The sequence below is a fragment of the Anopheles coluzzii genome, chromosome 2, assembly GCF_943734685.1.
Source record: "Anopheles coluzzii chromosome 2, AcolN3, whole genome shotgun sequence".
NCBI lineage: Eukaryota > Metazoa > Arthropoda > Insecta > Diptera > Culicidae > Anopheles > Anopheles coluzzii.
In genome coordinates this window covers 118,190,692-118,211,158 of record NC_064670.1, presented here as the reverse complement: position 1 = coordinate 118,211,158, position 20,467 = coordinate 118,190,692, and the positions used below count along the sequence as shown (strand labels likewise).

At 44.3% G+C, this 20,467-nt stretch overlaps 1 protein-coding gene across 1 annotated transcript in view; it reads left to right on the top strand.

Moving 5' to 3' along the window:
* LOC120947808 (potassium voltage-gated channel protein Shal) overlaps positions 1-20,467 on the top strand; it is a 99,434-nt gene that overhangs the window by 46,964 nt on the left and 32,003 nt on the right. The window contains exon 3 of the mRNA XM_049607458.1: positions 16,700-16,750. The gene's annotated coding sequence lies outside the window, so the exon portion shown is untranslated. The remainder of the gene's footprint in view (positions 1-16,699; positions 16,751-20,467) is intronic.

The following is a 20,467-nucleotide window of genomic DNA, read 5'->3' as shown; positions in this document are numbered from 1 at the left end:
GGTTTTCTGTTTCTTTTTTTTTTTTTTTTTTTGGTTGAACTGTATTTGGTGTACCTCACGCATATAGTTTCGGCCCGGTTCAGCTGGGGATTGGTCCCTTTTGAACCGTTCTTCGAAATGTCTGGGCCCGCCACCCCTAGTGTGTGTGTGTGTGTGTGTGTGTGTGGAAGTTAATTTTCATCCGCTTACACTCGTTATCGGTACCGCAGCCCCAGGTTTCGGACCATGGCCCTTGGTCAATGGGCAGGAAACACGGCATAAAGTAGCATTTTCACGATTGGATTGGGATTAAGTTGGCGAACTTTTTCTCCAACGGTACAGCATACCGGGTCCGGGTGTTTGCACGCGGCAGGTCTGGGGACGATACGGTGGAAACGGTTGAGTCGGGTCGTGAAATGAATTATGATCAAATGTATAGTCCCACCGGGTTTGGCGGTGGTATCGATGGATGTTGCAGCAAGTTTATAGTGTTCGTCGGGGAGGGTTGGACTCGCAGAGAGAAGCGGTAGAAAAATGATAAATAAGTGTACCGATAGTTACCGGCGGTCTTCAGGGAGATTCCGGTGTCAGAAAGTTCCTATCGGACAGGTCGTATTGTAGCCTGGTAATGGAAAGGTCAGTCAAAAAACAATTTAATTAAAATGCTACCTTTTTAAATCATTCAGCGTACGAAAGTGGTTTAAACATCAATTGAGAAGTGTAATTTCATATAGCATACACCTCTTACTGTGCCTTTGTGGCTTAAATTTCAAAAATTCCAAACCCATAATTAATTGACTTTCCAGAACACAACACCTCTCAAAATCACAATAAAAAGGAGTCATAAATACTCACTTCCCTAATTACCACCCGGTTTGTTGGCCACTCGCCAGGAAAATCCAGCAGAATGGTTTCACAAATGACAGATTCAATGAAGCTGCTCCCGCTGACAGTCGATGCTGATTAATTGTACGTCAATGCGGTGGTGGAAACAGCTCGAAACCATCCCTGCCGACCGTCACCACAGCGGAAGAAATACAGTGAGAATTATTATCACGAAAACATTGACAGGCATTAATTCTTCCCGCGGCTGAGGTTGGCGTGCGGCAAACTGTTAACTGAAGTGTCCCGGGTTCTTTTTTTACCCGCCACTTCCTTCCGCACCTTCTGAATCGGCAAAGCTTACCTAATCAGTGCCGCAGCGTGAAACTAGCATTGCGGGACTCCCGTGAACTTGAAGCACCGTTCCGACCGACGAGCAGCAGCACGGCTCGAAGCACGGATGTGGTGTGAGCAAAACTTTTCCGAATTGTTTCCGCCTGCCCGTTCCCTCGTGCCCGTCGGTCGCTATCATGCTGCTCATCAAGCTTGCGGTGGACGTTGTTTGGTGCCTTTTAGTTTGGCTATCGGGCAAAAAGTAAATCAAATTGACGCTATCGATCCAATTATTCCACAGCTAATTAATCAAGTGAGTGAATAAATTTGCGCCTCAATTTCTTTTGCTGCCGCACCGGTTGCGCGCGCGCTCGGTTGATGAATTCCGTGTCCGATTGCCTCGTGATGAGCTGGGTGGTTTTGCCTTGGTGTGCGCTACTGTCTTGCGAAGGTACACAGCCGTAGTCTGCAGTGCGGTTCATTACAGTTTGCCGGGCTGCGGTGAATAATCTCGAACGGGCGAGAGCATTGATCTTGAAAAAGGAAAATTCAATCACTTTCGTAGGCAATGCGGCGCTAGCAAATCATATCGAATTCGGTTCGAACGTTCAATGTGGCTTTGGTAGCACGATGACATGGGATGCTTCTCAATGCTTAACCTTTAAGTTGGCAACCGGATACCCGGGTATTTTTTTCAACTTTAAACTGCCATAACTTTTGATTCATTGCTTTTATTGACCTGAAATTTGCCGTAGCCTCCCAACTTTTAATTTTTGATTTTTTGGTGCATAAGTTGTAATTTTTAACAGCCTGTAAGTATTTTATTTTGATTTTTTTTACTTTACCACGTAAGTTGGCAACCAGCATACCCGGGTATTCCATACATTTTGTATGGAGAATGACGTTTCTCTCCTTCCTCTTTTCGTATTGTGCTTATTTTCGAGTCAAATTCAAGCGGTTCCAAATTTCAATTTGACCGTTATTTTTATATTAAAATGAAAAAAAACTTAATGAATGAATGAAATAGAAGAGAATACATGGTCGACATTACTTACTTACAGCATTAAAATATAGAAAGCATTGTTTACCTATGAAAATCGTTAATTTTTTGCATCAAAACGTGTGGAATACCCGGGTATGCCGGTTGCCAACTTACGTGTGTAAATCTGGTTGCCAACTCTACGGTTAATGCTATTGATCTGTATTTAATTGAATCGGAAGGTGAAAGACAAAGGCGCCAGCATTGCTTTGTTAGGAAAATGCAGACGATCAAGATAAATTGATTTATTTATTTAATTGGCTTATACCCAAGGTTTTATACCTTTTGTAAAATATGACTTTAACGCTTTGTTTAAGAATGCCCTCGAAACTGAATAACATAAAGTTATGGAAACTTTTAGAAATATTATTTGATTGAATAAAATAAAAATACTACTGAAATATTCAATTCAAAACTAAAGATACTAAATTTGGGTTTTAAATTGTTGATTGTTATCACTCAATTGTTGATTGACTCATCACCATTAAAACAATTGTTTCTATTTCTGAGATTATTTCTATTTTTATTGATTACTTTTCTTATATTCTGATTAAATTATCTTTTTTTATTTATCAAGTAACTATTTATACACAAAAATCGTACAGTAATAGCAATTTTATTGATAATAATAGTAAAGTGAATGGATTAAGGAGATATGTTCTTTGTTCACAGAAACTACTAACATGCTTGTGATAAAAACTTCAGTCAATGAACGTTTATCACTTTAATACAACCTTTTTTTTATTATTTAACGGTATCGCATTAATACAAAAGCCGCAATAAGCTTGCCTTCTTTACACTCTCTTCTCTATCACCGGCACACATAACAACCTCACGCTAATAACGTTGATTAAAATTGTCCCGCAGTATTACTGCCACTTAGCGAGTTCGTGTGTAATAGTCTACATTGCAGTACTCCTCGCTGCTTTCCTCCCTGCGATTTCAGCCCTTTCCCCCAAGCTATCAGACCTGCCTGGAGTGGTGAACCGAAATAAAACACTTAACACCCTCGACTAAAGGCAGGGAGCATGTTGCACGGTTAGGGGTGGTAAAACTAAAAGTTTTCAGTCGCTATTGTTACGCCCCAAGCCTCCTTCAAGCCGCTTACTGAGTGGTGAATTCACGCCAAATCCCTTACGAAAGGGTGCAGAGCAGCGGCGGTTTGCTTCGGTTGGCGCGGTAAAGATGAGGTGACAATTTAAATTATCCAACCGTCGAAAAAGCCCACGTTCCTGCCAATCAGTCTATCTGGCAAGACCTAAACCACGAATTAACTAACACACCCACAAACACACACACATACCGGTGCAAAGGTACGAAGCAGCAAGGATAAAGCGGCACGAAGTTCCATCCACCAGCCGCGGCGGAACGCGAACAGCCATCCGGAATGAACACGTTATGGTAATTTTGCGTGTTGCCGGTGAAATGTTTGAAAAATCCATTAACCATCACCATCGGCGAAGGGAGCGAGCCGAGAGACACCCGGCTTTCAGGGGAACGGTTTCCGTCATCTGCCGAAATGTGCTGGTTTCGTCACGCCACGTGGCAGCCTCGGTCGGTCGGTGGAGACGCATGGTGCTTCACGCCAACACCAGCACCAGCGGCGCAAACGAAGGCTTAACTATCACAACACGCCACTGTTTCTGCCCGGGCCCGGCCTTTCCCTTGTTAACTTTGTCCCTTTTTCGATGGTACGCCAGTCCTTTTCGTCCGTCCTCCCCCCCACTGTGATGACTCTTTTTGGTTGGCGTCCGTACCGACACAAACACGGCGAAATCGGTCACGGAGACGAATAAACAAACCCAGAACGGACAGACACCCGGCGTAGGGTCTTTTGGGGTGAAGGTAGCTGTGAGGAGGAGAAAAAAAACTGCCCTCCACAAAATGCCCCGCCAGCAGCAAACCGAATAAAAAACGCTCGACAAAAACGCCCCGTGGCTCGCCGTTTCACCGGTAAGGGATTTTTTAATCATACTTTCCAGTGGCTGACCGGGTGGCACGACCCCTCGAGCCCGGTGGCTCACTTTAATCACTTGATTAGATGGCCGTTGGTGGTGCAGATTTGCGCCAAAGATCTGATTCTGGGAGGGGAAAAATGACCCGCTGGGAAGTGAGCGTGAAAGTGCGGAATTATTAAGAAAATACATTTTGTTGGGCATAAAGAGGATGGTTTTTTGTTTTGATCGCAATTCTCAACGTCCAAGGTAACAGTTTTTCTTTGCATAATAATTCTGTTACAATTAAAATGAACGAAAGGAGCAGAATGCTTTTTTTATCATAATAAAATGATGATAATTATAATTTTAAAAAATCATAAGCGTATCTTTATGTACTTTGTAACGATTTTTTGAACCAAGGTTTATACACCATCTAATTTACTATACAACCACCATTCTTAATATGGTTCTTCGTCTTCAATAAACTGTCAACCAATTAGCATTGATGTAACTAATAATTCACAAACACCTGACGCTGGGTTTGAATTATGGTACGAGATCGCACAGGAACATCATTTTTATGCCCATTTACATGACAAAGTTGTGTTTATTTTCTCGCTAATGAGCACTCATCCTTACCGCCCATCACTCATCTTGAACGCAAGGCCCGCTCATTGTAAAAAGAGAAATTATCCCAATCATAATCGGCTCACCCGGAGCTCCATTGCACAACCGCTCGGGGAGGTCCACGCCTTTCATCGCTCAAAGCAGCACACGAACACGAACAGGGAAGACATATCAGTTCACGCCTTTCCAGTTGGCGGATGACTTATTGTCACGGAAACTATCAACCGAAGCGCATCACCATCATCATCATCGTCAAAACTGTTTCCTCCCTCCCTTGGCACCGGTTTGGATGGCACCGGTTTGGAAAGGTACGACTACTACCCTTGGTAAAACCGTGCCGCAAACGGGCAACGGCACTTAAACGATGATGCCCTAACACAACACACACACACACACACAACCAGCCCACCCAGTCGGCACATCGGGACTCCCCTGTTGCATCGGCACGGTGGGCTGTTTTGAGCTATTAGAAAATTAGTTTTGACTTTTAGTGACCATTCCAACGGCGAACGGTGGGGTGTTTCGGGGCCAACACATGACACAAGGAGATGGCACCTTTACTGCCAGCTCTTTCCAGTTTCGCTCCTCTCTCCGTAAAGGGTGAACGTGAGTGGAAAAGAGCACTCACAGGGAGAGGAGTGCAAAAATGAAACATCGTTACTCCGGATCTCGTTCGCCGGAGTTTTAGCGTGGCGGCCATGGCCACTGTCACTTATTAATAATTCACGGTCTTTTGGCAAACATATGCCCGGGTGTCATTCCCTGTCCTACCTCAAACACGAAACCTCAGACACAACGAGACGGTCAAATCGCTTCTTCGTGAGTGTATCTGTGTGTGTGTGTGTGCTTGTGTGTGATGGTTTTATTTTGCTCAAAACGTTCGAGAGAACTTGCCGAAGACGCTGGTTTCACGACGAAGACACTACCAGCAGCAGCACCAGCACCGTCGGGAGCATGAACAGATGTGTTTCGAGCACACCGGGGAATGAATTATGCATATTTACAACCTTGTTTACATTGCGCGGAAACCGGGCGGGTTGTTTGGACGGTTTCTCGACCATCGGCGTACCGGCGGCCTGACACTGCCTGGCTGCCTTCTACAACTAACGCCGTTGCGCCAATGCGTGCAACCCCCGGGTCCACGCGGTACCGATGTTTGTGGATGGATTGGTGCTGGGTGGTTTCCACTGGCTCTGCATTAATTGTGGCAAACTGTTGTCTCGGCTGTCTGGTTGCATGCAAAAAAAAAAACTCCGTTTTGAAATATTTAGCAGTGCCAAAGCAGAAGAGCCACTTACGGAGGGGTTTTTTTTTGCTGTGTCCATTTCTCTCTTGGATGGTACAGAATTGTCCGCACCACGTTTCCCGATGACAATTGAATACATCCGACACACGCACTTGTGTTTATCCATTCTCGGCAAAGACAAACATTTACTCGTGTTTCGACCGGTGCTGTCGGTTTGTTGTGTGTGTTCTCGTGAAATGTGTACGTTTACATTTGTGGATTTTTGCTGCGTTTCACAAAACGGAAAGTGATGTCCGTTTTCCACTTTTGTACAAGTTTAGGAGGAGCTGTAAAACAATTGCACTGTTGACGTTATTGGTTGTTAGGTACGTAGCTGGGAATGGTTGGAATTCAAACGAACGAAACATATCCGTACAGAAGTGACTGTATGGACAGTGGTACAAAAATACAAACGAAAACATAGAAAACCGTTCACAGTGACAACCACCGTTCCCGCACACTTTGGCGAAAGGTTGAGGGGAAGAAACCCCCATACCGGGAACCACCCTATACCCATCCAGCTCACGTCCGCGACGGTAATGGGTAATGGGTTCCGTTCCGAGAACATATTTCCCCAACGCTTACCCTTTCGGCTGGATCGCGTATCGGTTTCCACTCGCTTCTTGGAAAGTGTGTCAATACGTACCGAGCAAGGAGGGAATGAAAACACCCATTTGTGTGTGAATATGTCTGTGTGTGTGTGTTTGCTCTTTCTCTTGCTTTGCCATCGATCGATCGACAGCGTGTGGGATTGTTTTTACAACTTTTGACCAACTGTTTCACCCTTGCCTGCCATTGCTGTTTGCGTTCGCTTGAAGCGCACGGTAGGGGCGTGCTACCGTCCGATGAAGCGTCGATAAGTGTGGGAAATTTGAAAACAATATTCCGGGTTTTAATTACATTTCCACGACGGTTCCAGGGGGGGCTTTTTTAAAACCGCTAAAAGACAATAATGACGTAGAAAAGGTGGAAAATCGATTCCGTGGACAACTTGCTAGGGACAATGAGAGGTTATGGCAATGGATCTTTGGCAATCCCTTTTCTACACTACTTTTAATAATAAAATGAAATTGAATCATTCTCCACATTTCTATTCTATATCTATCTCTCCTGCAAGCATGAAACTGTGCAACAAAAACTGTGCAAAAAACATGATTATCTCTCCACATCTCTTTGACTGCCCTCGCTCGGCTAAACCTTCACTTTGCCAGCGTTTGTTCGCAAGCTAGTTGACAGATGTCCAAAAAGATAGCGGCCGCATTCCTCGCCACTGTCTAACAGCGGACAGAACAACGAAACGACAAACAAGTGGCCGGCTTCAAGTATCACTGCCAGCGATCGGAAGCTATCGTGCTTGTGTCATCGAAACGGTCGCTACCAGTGGTCGCCACCGTGCCACTGTTTAATTAGCTAACTTTAACAACCCAACCAGCCAGCCCATCCCAAAAGCCCCGTCCTGTTGGCCAATCAACACGGGCCCTGCACAATGGAGCCAACGCCGTCGGTCCCGCGGCGGAAAGCGGACGGAATTTAGTACATCGTAAAACTCTTCACCAAATAAAAACGCAACCAGAGGAAAGCAAAAAAGCAAAAAAAAGAGCGCCGGAAAACCATCCGAGACGCACCGAAATCAAACGATCTTTCTTTCGTTTTTCTGTTTTGCCCACTTCGGAAAATTTGCGCTTGGGCAATTTCGATTCCGGGGGCAGTCGCATTTTCGCGGCGCCAATCAAACTCATAACCAATTTATCGTACACTTTATGGCCGTTCCGGCCGTTCGCTCTTGGAAGTGGTAGCGGCGCGTACGGTCAGCGCGCTTGTCGCTGTGGTTGCCCGGCCGCGTCAACAAACAGCACTGGGAAAGAGAGGGGGGGGGGGGGGGGTCATCCAGCCAGCCACCGCCACCGTTTTGCAGTCTGGTTGGCGGTGTTAAGGCGCGCGCGGATTTTATTGCTTACATTTTATGATTGTTTGTCTTTTGGTCTCTCCAGAACCGGACTCTTCGGCCTTCTCGCCCTGCGCAGTGACGCGCTTATTAGGAGCAGCAGAACAGTGAAGAGTCGTTTAAAGTTGAATGTGTGAAAGCGTTCGTTGACAGACAACGGCCTACGACCTACGCTGGATGGGTCGGACAAGACAATGGGCGAAACGCCGCGCACAGTGCCCTCGGCGCTTGGCGTGCGAATTTAAGGGCGACAGAGTGCCCCGGGTGGCGCGTCCGATGGCGCGTCAACCCGAACCGTAATGCGTTTAGCCCATTACTGCGTTCGGGGTAATCCAATTAAAGTTTGATTGTGCTAAGTGCACTTTGCTGTAGTGGTTTCGCTAGGCAGAACGGGTGGATACGATCGCTGAGCGAAGGAAATGCAAAACTGGCAGAACAGTAATTCCATATTTGCCACCCAAAGCCCTGCAATCGCGGGCGGGCCATATTTCTACGTGCTGGAAAAGGTGCTTGCCGCACTGGTGCTACCACATTCTTTACATAGATTTCCGGCAGTTGTTTTCCTGCCGCCGTCGCTTCTGCCTCCCTGTACACGTATGTCAACACAGTTCGCCACTTCTTCGCCGCTGGATTTGCTGGTGAAGAGAAAAAATATTGCCCACTAAAAACAGGGCGAAGAAAAAAGGGGTTATGAACTACTGACTAGGGGGTAGCAATGCTCCAGTACGTTGCAGGGCCACTATACTGCATTACGGGTCTGGCCTTACGGTCGTTGCATATGCTGCACCGCTGCACTGTGCCGCAACCGTGAATGCCATTCATTAGTCTTCCGGGAGCGTGTGCGGCCAGCGAGCAAACGAACGAGGGAGCGAACGTGTGCGGACAAAAAAGAATAGTGTCAGCACCAGGGTCGCCTTTCCCGCCTTTCTTGCCAAGCAAACATGCAGCACCCGTGGTGCAATGTGGGTGCATATAAACAGAAGGAAAATATAATTTAAGAACAAAAACGAAAAAAAACAGTATGCAGCAAATTAAAAGGAAATGTACTGCTTTACCGAGTTTGCACTGCACTGCTTCACGGTATGATCTCTCTATGTGTGTGTGTAAGAGGTGTGCACTTGTTTTATCCGGTTATAGTTATTCTCATGCTGGTTCATTCATGGAATGCTCATATGGTTATACTTTTCACAGCCAATTAAATAATATGGCGCAGTGGACAGTACAGAGAGTCGTGTAGGGTTGCTCGAACTTCATTTTAACTAGGCAATACATGTATGAAACATGAGTTGCATAAGTGTACATTACTTATTACTCATTACAATTACTTATTGTTCAAAAGCCAAATAAATTTGATAAAATTAAGAAAATCAATTTTTGTGGATTTTTATTTGTTTAGGTAAGAAGGTTTCTTTCGCGAGTGTAGTTTAGTAACGAATTGTAGTTTAGATATTCTGACAAATGACCAACTTTAATCAACCCACAAATTGAATCAGTCTCAGGTTGCAGAAAACACACCTAAAACGGAATAATCAAACATTTAAAATATACTGGAGAAGAAAAAGTTTTAACGTAAACTGAGCTGAAATCTCTTTCTATAATGTCCTTGCACTGCATATAGACAACCACCGGCACCAATGAAAAAAGGGCCCATTTGCTGTCCTCCAATCCTTCAACTCACGAGTTTCAAAATCAAAGTCCTGCTGGGAGTTAAAAAAATAAAAAAAATAATAAAAATCTCTACCAAGTACTGCCTTTAACCTTACTCACCAGTGCAATGTAATGTTTAACGCCCACTCCTACATCTCTTTTGCACATTTGCACTGCCATCAAAACCCAACCGTACAGGGGGGTTGAGGGAGGGCAAGGGCCTTTGCTAGGAAACTTTCACGCTAGAATGGAGTGCACGACCCACGGCTGCTATTTAAAATGTCCTCAACTGTTGGTCCCGGCCCGGCGGCAAAGCAGGAAAACAAGCTGAACCTACATTACCAATGTGACCCGCGGCTGACAGCACTGTTCCTATGTGCAGTGGCAAAAAGTACCCGCAGAGCACCCGCCCAGCTTCACCGCGGTGGAAAGTAAGGCAAATGTTTTCCACCAACTGTGTACGATCGTGTGGTCGCGGGAGTGGAACAAAGAACAAAAAAACTCTTTTCCATCTTTTCTTCGCGTCTAGGCAACGACAAAAAACAGCTTTCAACTAGCACCAACCGCCTTAAACTTTTGCCAAACTCATCAGAAAACGGCAGTTTGATTTCGGAGAGTTTTTCTTGCACCGTTCGCTTTCCGAGCCCCGCACCGCATCAAGCTAGCAAAGCCGGCAATCGGTTGGATAAAATAAATCAAAAGGATTCAGTAGCATGATTTATGAAGAAGTGATAGCAAAAGCCTTGCTGAGAGGGTTCGTTTTGTGTTTGTTTTTTGGTCGGTTTGTTGGTAAAAAACGCGGTTGAAGACGGGTTGGACGGCAGGACCGCCACGCTTGCCCGCAAACCGTCCAGTTTCCGTTTGCGTTTTGCGGCTTTCAGCAAACCCATTTTTCCTAATCGTGCCCGACAGCGACACCGCTATTGCAAAAGTATCAATCATTATGTCAGAGTGAGTTATTCGTTCCTTTTGCTAAGGCTTTCTTTTTTGTCTTAAATATGCGCTCTCTTTCTCCCCTCGTTGCTTGCCCAGTTGTTTCACAAATGACGGATAAGTTCGGCCACGAGAAAGCAAGACACATGAGACCGGTTAATCGATTTTGCCATTTTTTAAAAAGACCAATAGTCATGATTGCTGTAATTTCATTTCGATATGACGAAGTCAAACGGCAAAACAAATCAACCACAAAGGACAAGCGTCCACAGTTAATCACTTAACAAATAAGAAACTAATTAAATTAGCGTACCGAGGTGGAAAATACGTTTATGGGTCAATATTGAAGAACCCAGCTCCGACCAATTGGAAAGAAGACCAGCTCCGATTGGATTTCGTTGAATGTGATTTAAGCATCGATAAGATGCGACTAATCTCTTCCCCCGATTGCTGACCAACATATTTTTCATGTGTACTCCAAGGAGTTGCTGTCGTTTTTTTTCGCTTCTCAGCTCTTTTCTGTTGCGCAACCTTTCCCTAATCCTGTCCCTATAATTATGGGCCAATTTTGCCGGACCCAACCTTTGCTCGCTACATCGCTACAGATTACAATCTAAAGCCTAATTAATAAGCCATGGGTTCACCTTCCGGTCGAGTGCACCGTTCGGTTTTGGACCGGGTGGAAGAATCGAATTTTTAGAATATATATTTCCCGTAGTAGCTTCAACAACAACAAAAAAAAGGATCACTTCTGGAGTGAGACGGACCCAATTTATCGGATTAGAACGCACTTCATCGGGTTCAGATTTTGCTTGGTGCTGTTTTTTTTTTGGCTGCTGTTTCGAATCATTTACCTGTCGAGAGATATGGAGGAACTTATTGCTAGCCGTACCGCACACGATACTACAAACGCTCCCGAGCGCTTTGCTGATGCTGCTGATAATAATTTTCACCAATTTTGGCAATGGCAATCGTCCCGAATCGGTGTTTCTCCTCCACCGCGCAAACAACTCTTTACGCACTTGCTTGGCACGGTTTGGTTCTTTGATTTTTGGCACACTCAGCTTCCAGCGGAGGTGGACCAGATCCTGCCGTGGTGGTCGTTCGCTCGGACCGGCAAATGGACCATTCATTCGATCGTCTGCGGCCACACTTACTCCGAGCGGGCGGTCCCCGTTCTCCGTCCGTGATACACCGTACGCGTCTGGTTGCAAGTCCGGCCGGTCTGGACCGAACTGGTCGTGTGAGGGAGCAAGAGAGAAAGAGAGAGAGAGAGAGCAAACCACCGCTGGTGCTGCCTCCGCATATTTCAACCGATTTTATGGCGGTGCAGAAACGATAAATTTCATCCGGCAGAATCGGCTTTGTTTATTTTTAATGAAAATTTATTAATACACTCCCCGACCCGACCTTGCCCATACCTTTTGTGCACTCTCTCTTTTGTGCTCCTTGATGTTTTGGTTTAGAGAGAGAGAGAGAAGAAGAAAAAAACACAACTAAAGGGTTTCTTCTGTGGGGTTCTCTCTTTGGTTGCTTTACGTCATCGCTGTTTAGATTGCGTTTATTACGTGTTTACGCGAGTACGGCTGCTGAGACCTGCCTTGGCAAGCAAACGGCCGCTTGTGGTGGTCCGTAATGCTTGGTGCTTAGTTCGATTTGTTTGGCTTTTTAATATCTGTCCCAGCACTCGCACGAAATGGACTCAGCGAAAATGGACAAACACTAATTCATTCGGTTCGATGGGAAATAAAAATCTCATCACAAATTCTTTCTCACAGTTTGGGTCAACGAAATGCAGTGCCTTCGAATTCTTCGACAACATTCAATTAAAACTTTGCTTCCATTAACATCTTCCTACCAAACACACATACATACTTTCTCTTTCTCCCTCTCTGTTACATGGTTCAGGTCAACATTCGTTTCCGAATCCGGTATAAGGTCAAAGTCCGGATCGCCTCGAAATGGGGATTTATTCAAATACCAATCGGGGTGGGAAAACCCCTCCCGATTTCGTACCGGATCGGCTTTTGCTCTTTTTTCTTTCTACTGATGTTATTTTTTTTTTTCTTCTACCATCATCAGTGCTTTTTCCGATGTGAGAGCCTTAGCTTTTTCCTAACCACTGCTAGTACTGCCAGGTTGTCGTTTCTTCCCACGAGCACACATACACTCCACCACTGCTAGGCTCGTACAAGAATTACGACGAGGTCAATAGGAACATTTACATTCTATGACCGGTACGACGGGTGGCCATCGCATCGCCATCGAACGCCCACCGCTAAGTGTAACCTTTTCCCTGCAGCTTAAGGTCTTGTAAGGTGGTGGAAACCCCCCGAGAAAGAGTAACACAGCGCAAGAATGAAAACAGAAGGTGGGAGCACAACAAGCACAACACATTTCCCAAATACTCCTTTTTCCGATAGGTTGACATTCATCATTACGCCCTTAAGGTTGGTTTGCTTTTTTCTCCTTTTTGTTTGCCTTTTCGACGTCGACATTGATTCCAATTTCCAAACTGCAAAGGTTTTGTTTCGATTTTTATCGTAAAATGTTAGTGTATCGATAGGAATGTTGTCCTTTTTTTTGGCATTGTCAAAGCTGTGTTGAGAAGAGATTCAATTAGAAGATAGCGTTGATGTGCGGTGAGTGGGAATCATATAATTATGTCGATAGCATATTGATTCGGCAAGCCGTAATGTTTTCATAGTGAAGCTTTTTAACTTAATGTCTATGGTCTAAGGTGCATCATATGTTGAGATGGGTAAGTTGTGGATTTTTATAGTTCAATTCTGTGAAGTTGGTCTATTAACCACTAATGGGCCTGACTATCTGTGATTCATTGGTTTCCTGGTGTAGCACATAGTAAGTTTTACGAATGGGTGGATCATTCTATTCGAGTTTTGAGCCCATGGCAGGTATGTTATTAGGTAGCACTAGTTGATGAGTTTAAAAAATACCTAACGTGAATTTACTCTAGCCTTGAAAATCGGAGAACGTTTATTGGATGAAACAAAAACACTATTGAGAAATATATCAGCAATATTAAAAGAAGTATCAGTGGAAAAACTATTTTGCAAAACTAGTAAATGACATAATAATATAAATAAATAAAAAGTAAAAAATATAACTAGAACACAAAAAACAATGATTAAAAGTAATTTTAATGGCATAAATATTGAAATTCAGTTTTAAAAAGTGTTCTCAAAACTCCGAAACTAACTTCTTTACAATGTTTTCAACTGTTTAAGTTTACGCTCTAAGCTAACGCCTGCAAAACTAAAATTGAAAATGCATTACAAAACAAATAATAAGAAGAACCCAAGGAACAATATACAGGAGATAAAATAGCCTGATCTCAAGATAAAAAATGGCTTATCTAGTAAACTTAATAGCAAAGAAACAATAAATTATAATTATTATTTGATTCAACATTAATTTTTAGGTTTGCATCGTATCTAGTTCATACAGTTTGAGAGGTTTTACTTATAATAGAGAATTTGCCATTGAATATGCGCATTGCTTTTGGTATATCTTACCTTTTTATATCCTAGCTAAACAGCAAAAATCCTCATGATACCGGCCATAATCTGTCTCAATCTCTTCATCATGTCAAACTATAAAACGTGTAGTTGTAAATTATTTGTAAAGCTTCGTTTTCTGTGATATTTAAAAATTTTCTGCTTACAATTTATTTTCTTGTTGAATATTTTCTAAACAAGCCCATTCGGCAACTGCCAATCCCCGCTCTTTGTGCGCGACGACGTCATCATCCGTAATGCTGATTGCGAACGGTGACAATATTTTGCAAAACATCCACCCTCCCTTACCCTTCTACCCATTCATCCATCATGCGTTACCGAGAACCGACAAACAAACCATCAATTTTTGACCGGAAGAGAAAGAACATCAAACATCTCCCTTCGCTCTCCTGGGAGTGCCCGCCGAGCCGCGGGGTGACCGCGGTGAGAAATTGCACGCTGCCATATTGAATAATGTAGTCAATCAATTTTCTTCCGCACCCGAGGGCTGCCGGATATTTGGACCATCACGGGTCATACGCGATTTCCGTGTGCCCTGCCCGCTGCGGCGGGCCCCCCCCCCCCCTTGTCCGGATGATCCAGCGCCGTAAGTGTGCGTGGTATTTCACCCACGGAGCGTCCCCGGAGAAATTACGATGCAATATGGGCAATGGTGAAAAATTGGACATTCAATGCAGCCAGAAAAATGATAAACATTCATGCTGAATGGATGGACAATGGAGGGGTGTGTATGTGTGTGTGAGGGTATGTTCGGGCAAGAAAAAAGGCCGCAAAAAGATTACCTTGGGAGGAGAAGTACTTCTGGAAATTGTTAAACCACACCAGTACCACCGGCAACTATCCATAATCATTTCCATTGCGGAGGCTTACGGAAGCTTTGGGGTGGGATAAACCTGCTTGCGGACAAAGCACAGCTTACGTGTGTATGTATGAGAGTAGTTAGTCAGCATCATTAAGCCGATGATGGATGACTTTAGGCAAATTTCAAAAGAAATTGCTCTAATCTAAAGCACAAAAAGGTCACCAGCGGCGTACACTCACTGGAAAGGCTGGCCCATTTCTGTGGAAACCGCAGCACCGTGCGCTTTATTACTTCGTTTAATCATCTTTACCTCGAATCTTCCACCATCCTCTACACACACATATACGAAAGAAGAATCTCACTGGGGAAGAGCTTTGGCAAAAGATTCCTTTTCCTCCACTTTTCCACTAGTGCTTCCCCAGCCAAGAACGGACAACCGGACCCGGTACGACCCGGGTGGTTCCGTAGAAAAGGTTCTCAGCGCTCAAGAACCGGACAAGGACTAAGCACTACCGTTCGTTCGTTAACAAGCATATCTGTAGGGACGGTTTATGCAGGCTTTACCGCACCAAGGTCACTTGCCGAAACAAACACACTCGCACACAAAATATACACACGAAATAAAAAGCAGTCCAGCTGAAAAGCTTTGCTACGGATTTTATGACGATCGCTCCCTCCGGTGCAGGGCAAACGTTTCGGTGCCGATTGCGTGCCACACGGCTGCGAGGGCGCGTCTTTGCTACGGTCACTGCACATTGTTGCGTTCGTGGATGACCTTTCGTGGTGCCGAAATGCCAGAAAACCATCCCTGGACGGGGAGGAAACCATGAAGGGCTTTTTTTGTGTGTGCATACTTTTGTGCGTGTGGGCTTTTCTAAACTGTTCTCTGTGATCTTTGAGCGTAAGCTTGTGCCCAGTATTTCCCCCCGGTATTACCTTGGACTTTCGGTGCTGCCAATTCGCGCGTGTGTCGGGGCAGAAAATTGCTTACAGCAAGCCACGTTGTTGCGTTTACGAGTGCCTTTTCTGTTGCTTTTGCGCACCCAACTTACTATTACCCGAAGTGGTAGGATTTGGTTGTTTTTATGACGATTTGAAATCGTTAACCATATCGAAATCGTGATACGCAACATTCACCGCTGCCTGCAATGACATGCAGGGAGACGAATTACTGTGGATCAACTGGAGCATTTTCGGCAACAAAGTTATCCTAAAGGCTTTTCGGCTGAAATTATCTACCCATCTATGTTAACATGTTGAGAAGAGTCAATGTATATGAAACTCTTAAAACGATTAATATTACACGTGTGTGTTCAGCAGAAGATGACACAAGGCCAAAATAAATCATATTTTAAAGAGCTGAGCTTTTAACGTCGAGCGTGCCTTCGATTCGATGCCGCTTAAACGATAAACTTATTACATGAAGTTTGTGACACGTGTCAGACTGATAATGAAAAGAAAGGCATACATTTAAACACGTGCCGTCACTGTGAGAGCGGGCAAAGTTAGTTAGATACATGTGGGTGTGTGTGTCTGTCACGTGTCGTGCAAGCGAATGTGCAAGCTATTAGGTTTCCATTTTAATGTTATTTGACGCCAAATCGGTTGGCATATTTTGACGAAAGTGTCAACCTTACATGGAGGAATGAACTCGAGGCCCGGAATGTTATTGAACGCGTTAAAGAGCTTTCTCATACATGGGAGAAAATTGAAAATCGATGTGTAGAAAAGTGAAAAGTGAAATAATAAATCAAATGCTCCAACAAATCCTTAAACTTTTTCGATTTTTCATCATTTTTCTTTCATTACAGGTATCACCATCTGCTTTCAGTCGGTTGGAGTTTAGCATTACTTCTAAAAAGGTAATTATTATGTTCAACTCACTGTGTTATTTAGCGCATACATAACTTTTGGTGCCAAAAAAATCAAATGCTTACCCTACTCATAATCAATATGCCTTGATTTACAAGATAAACGACTACACGGACTAACTTTCATTGAAAAAAGGTGTGTTTATTTCGGACGCTAAGAGTGATCCTTTTGCCTAGTGTTGGTGGATAGTGACAGCAGCAAAAATCAATCTTAATTAATTTATTCAAAAACAATTTTGCCAAACTTCCAAACTCTCCACAACGTACTAGCCTCATCAGGATGCGAACATTTGGAAGCCTCATCAACCTCATCCTACCCGAACCCTGACACGGTTGTGTTCTACACACGAGAGACACTGCACACGATAGTGAATCGGAAAGCCGTTCCGTTTGATAAGAACATTACCGAACGGTTTTTTTGGAAAAAAGCCACACCGACTTCGCGACGCGTGCTTCGTGCTTCGGAAACCGGAACTCCGGAAGCTGGCAGTACCGATGGGTGGGAGTCTTTTTGAAATTGCTTTTCCTATAGCTTCTTGCTAACTTTGCGGAAACATGGTAAAAGTTGGCACCCGGGTAAGTGAACTTTTCCTTGGTTGTCGCGTTCTACGCGTAGCAGACATGTCGCTGGTTGGAGGTGAACGTTCGAGTTCTGGGAAAGATTTTTCCTGCCAGCGCACCGTTTGCAGCGGGAAGATAAGTAGGAATTGATATTACACACAGGCAGAAGATGCGATCGAAATGTGGCAAACAAACACGCACAAACACACACACACAAGGTTGCGTTGCTTTTTAATGATATTTGTACTTGGGAGGCAGTTTGTTTTACCTTCCTTACTTTCTGGTTTCCAAATCGACCAGGAAGTCATGCATGAAATGAGCATCCCTCTGCTGAAGGTAAAGCTTTCTCGAAGTGAAACCGGTGTAGGATTTCAGGCAGCTCGAAAGGTGAGTGAGAAGCTACGGAAGCTTTTGAGCAAAAATATACCAAAAAGAAATTAGACTCCCTCTGCGATTGGTTTCGTATTTGGGACAGCTTATGGGCTGAATAGCAGCAAATGAAGCTCCTATTGCGTGCACAACCACTCGTTTGTGGTGCACAACTATTTCCTCGTTGTCTGTCAGTTTTTTTTTCGCTGCATTTCTTTCCGTAACCGGATTCCAATTTCAAGCAAAAGTTTGTCTTGTCAATCAGTCAATCTCACCCGGCCGAAAGCGGAATAAATCGTACAAGTTTCCGCTTCGCCTACGTCGTCCCAGGAAGTGGTGCAGTTGTGCCGTGATAGATCATTCAAGCACTCTCGCACACACACATGATCCTTTTACGGCGGAGAAATAAATTTCCAAAAGGTTGAGTTCGTGTACGTGTGAGCGTTTTCTTTTTTTTGTCGTGCCGAGCCATAACGGTAACCGTTCCGCACGGTTGGGACAATTATGTAGCTGTTCCTTACGGGGCGTTTTTTTTTCTTTTTTTTTTTGGTTCAACCACCAACCACCACCATGCACTATGCTCACTTTCCTGTTCTTTGTTGGATGAAGGCAACGCTGCAGCTGGTAAAGAACGAGCACATACCCGAGTGGATTGTAACACACGCGCACGCCGAAACACGCTTACGAGTGCGGGTGGATTCCGTTCGTTCGTCTATTTCTAACCTCCAGCGTGAGGTGTCACACTGGCGTACTGGCGTGGTGCTGCTGCTGCTGCAATGGTAACAAACAGGGTGGAAGCAATCCATTTTCGGAGCGCTCCGTTGTGTAATATGCTAATTCTGGCAAAACGACCATTTGCATTTTAGGAATGATAGAGGAAGGCGGGGGTTTTTGAAGGAAAGGTTCCGAGGAAGTGATGCGTTTTTTTTTTGAATGTGACAATTTGAATGCGTTAGTAGGGCTAGGAAATGAACGGGGCAAAGTGCAGCATATTTGCGACGGTTTCCATCTGCGAAAATGCGTCTTTCAGCTGGGAGAGTGAAGTATGGTTTTTGGTTCGAAGAAGAATGGGCAATGGGGGGAGTGAATGTAGGAGAAAGTTAAACCACGTTTTAAAGTATTTAAAGCGCATCAACTAGCATTATGCAGGGGAGTGCTGCAGTTCGTCAATCGCACTGACTTTTGTTTGTGCATTTCTTTATTTCCATTCTTCATGTTTGTGTTGGTTTGCCTCTACAGGAATTTTCAGTAGTTCCCATTACTTTAGGAAACTTTGTAGACACCAGCGAAATGAGCTTAATATAATGGGAATTGGACTGTAGAGCATCCTTTTGGGACGGTCACAATTCCTAGTTTCACTTCAAAGAAGAATTCACATCACGTCATAAATAGTTCATTTCGGAAACATAAGATACGGAAAATATAGTGTCCCAAACCTATCAGAACCTCAGAAAACACCTGTAACGTGTGTAAATATGCAAGTGGAAATACTTAACATTTATTCTATTAAAAATGAGAGCAGAAAAAAAGTTTAAAAATACTTCATTTTCGTGTCTAACAGACCACATTGGAATGACGTTTATCTACAGTGTTAATTATCTGAAGCGCCTTCGGTATTCCAATTTCCTCGTAAAACATTCCATTCTTTAATAAGAAAACAGTATTTTCAATACAAAACCACATTTTTGCACTACACAAGCTTGGACTAGGACTGTGCAGCGTATTTTTCTAGTTCAAAAGTTCTAGTTTTGGTAATGATTTTCTATGAAATGCATGAGATCTCTTTTGCATATTATAGAAAACAAAAGCATCAAGCTTTTGATCGAGCGTGCACTCTTCGAAGTTAAATTGACTAAAATGTTTTTGCAAAATTACAGACGAAGCTGATGTTGTTGAGACAAATACACTTTTTTAAAGTTAGCTCTCAGTAAATTCCTTTATAGAAAGCATTCTCTTTTCAATTCATAACGTATAATAGTGAACAAATTCACACATTTACTTCCAAGGTATATCGTAACGCCTTATCTTCCTTAAAATTCAAAGCATTCCTGCGTCCTTCTACGCACTCTCCGGGTGTTGCACGTGCCTCTTCACCCGGAGGAGGCGAAAAACTACTGCCCTGTGGAGGACGGGCCGCTCCAAAGTATGAACCCTTCGCAAACCGCCGATCCCGGTGGCTAACGATCTCTCGCCCGGATTGCGAACGACACCCGGACATTGTCAACTATGAATTCGTTGACCTAAATTTATCCCAATTTGCATTAATAAATTACCCATCTTCCGCCATCATCATCAACACCATCGCCGTCGTGCTCATCGCAGGCCCGCAGTGCGAGAAAAACAAGCACTCCCACTTCGACCGTTTTTTCTCCTTCCCCCCCCCCCCCCCCTCCCTCAGGACCAACCTATCGGCGAGGGAAGAGATCTTCCGATAGCCGTACCGTGACGCAAGATGAGCCACATTTACGCGGCATTGTTTGCAAACGATCGTGAAGGAATCGTTCGCCCTGCCCACGGCTCGCGAACCAATCCAAAGCTCCCCCCACAACCGGCGCCAGATAACGATCGTGACAATAAATTTCTTCCAACTTCCAGTGCGCAACCACCACCTCCCTGGAGGGGGTTCCGGGAAGGAGTTTGCTTCTTCATTAGTGCAAACGCGGCGAGCGACGATGGGAGTCATTTTTCGGGAAGTCGTCGCTGCTGTTGGTTATTACAGTACGATACGATACGAGTTGAAAACCCACCCCTCCGGAAGCACCAGTGACACTGGTTGCG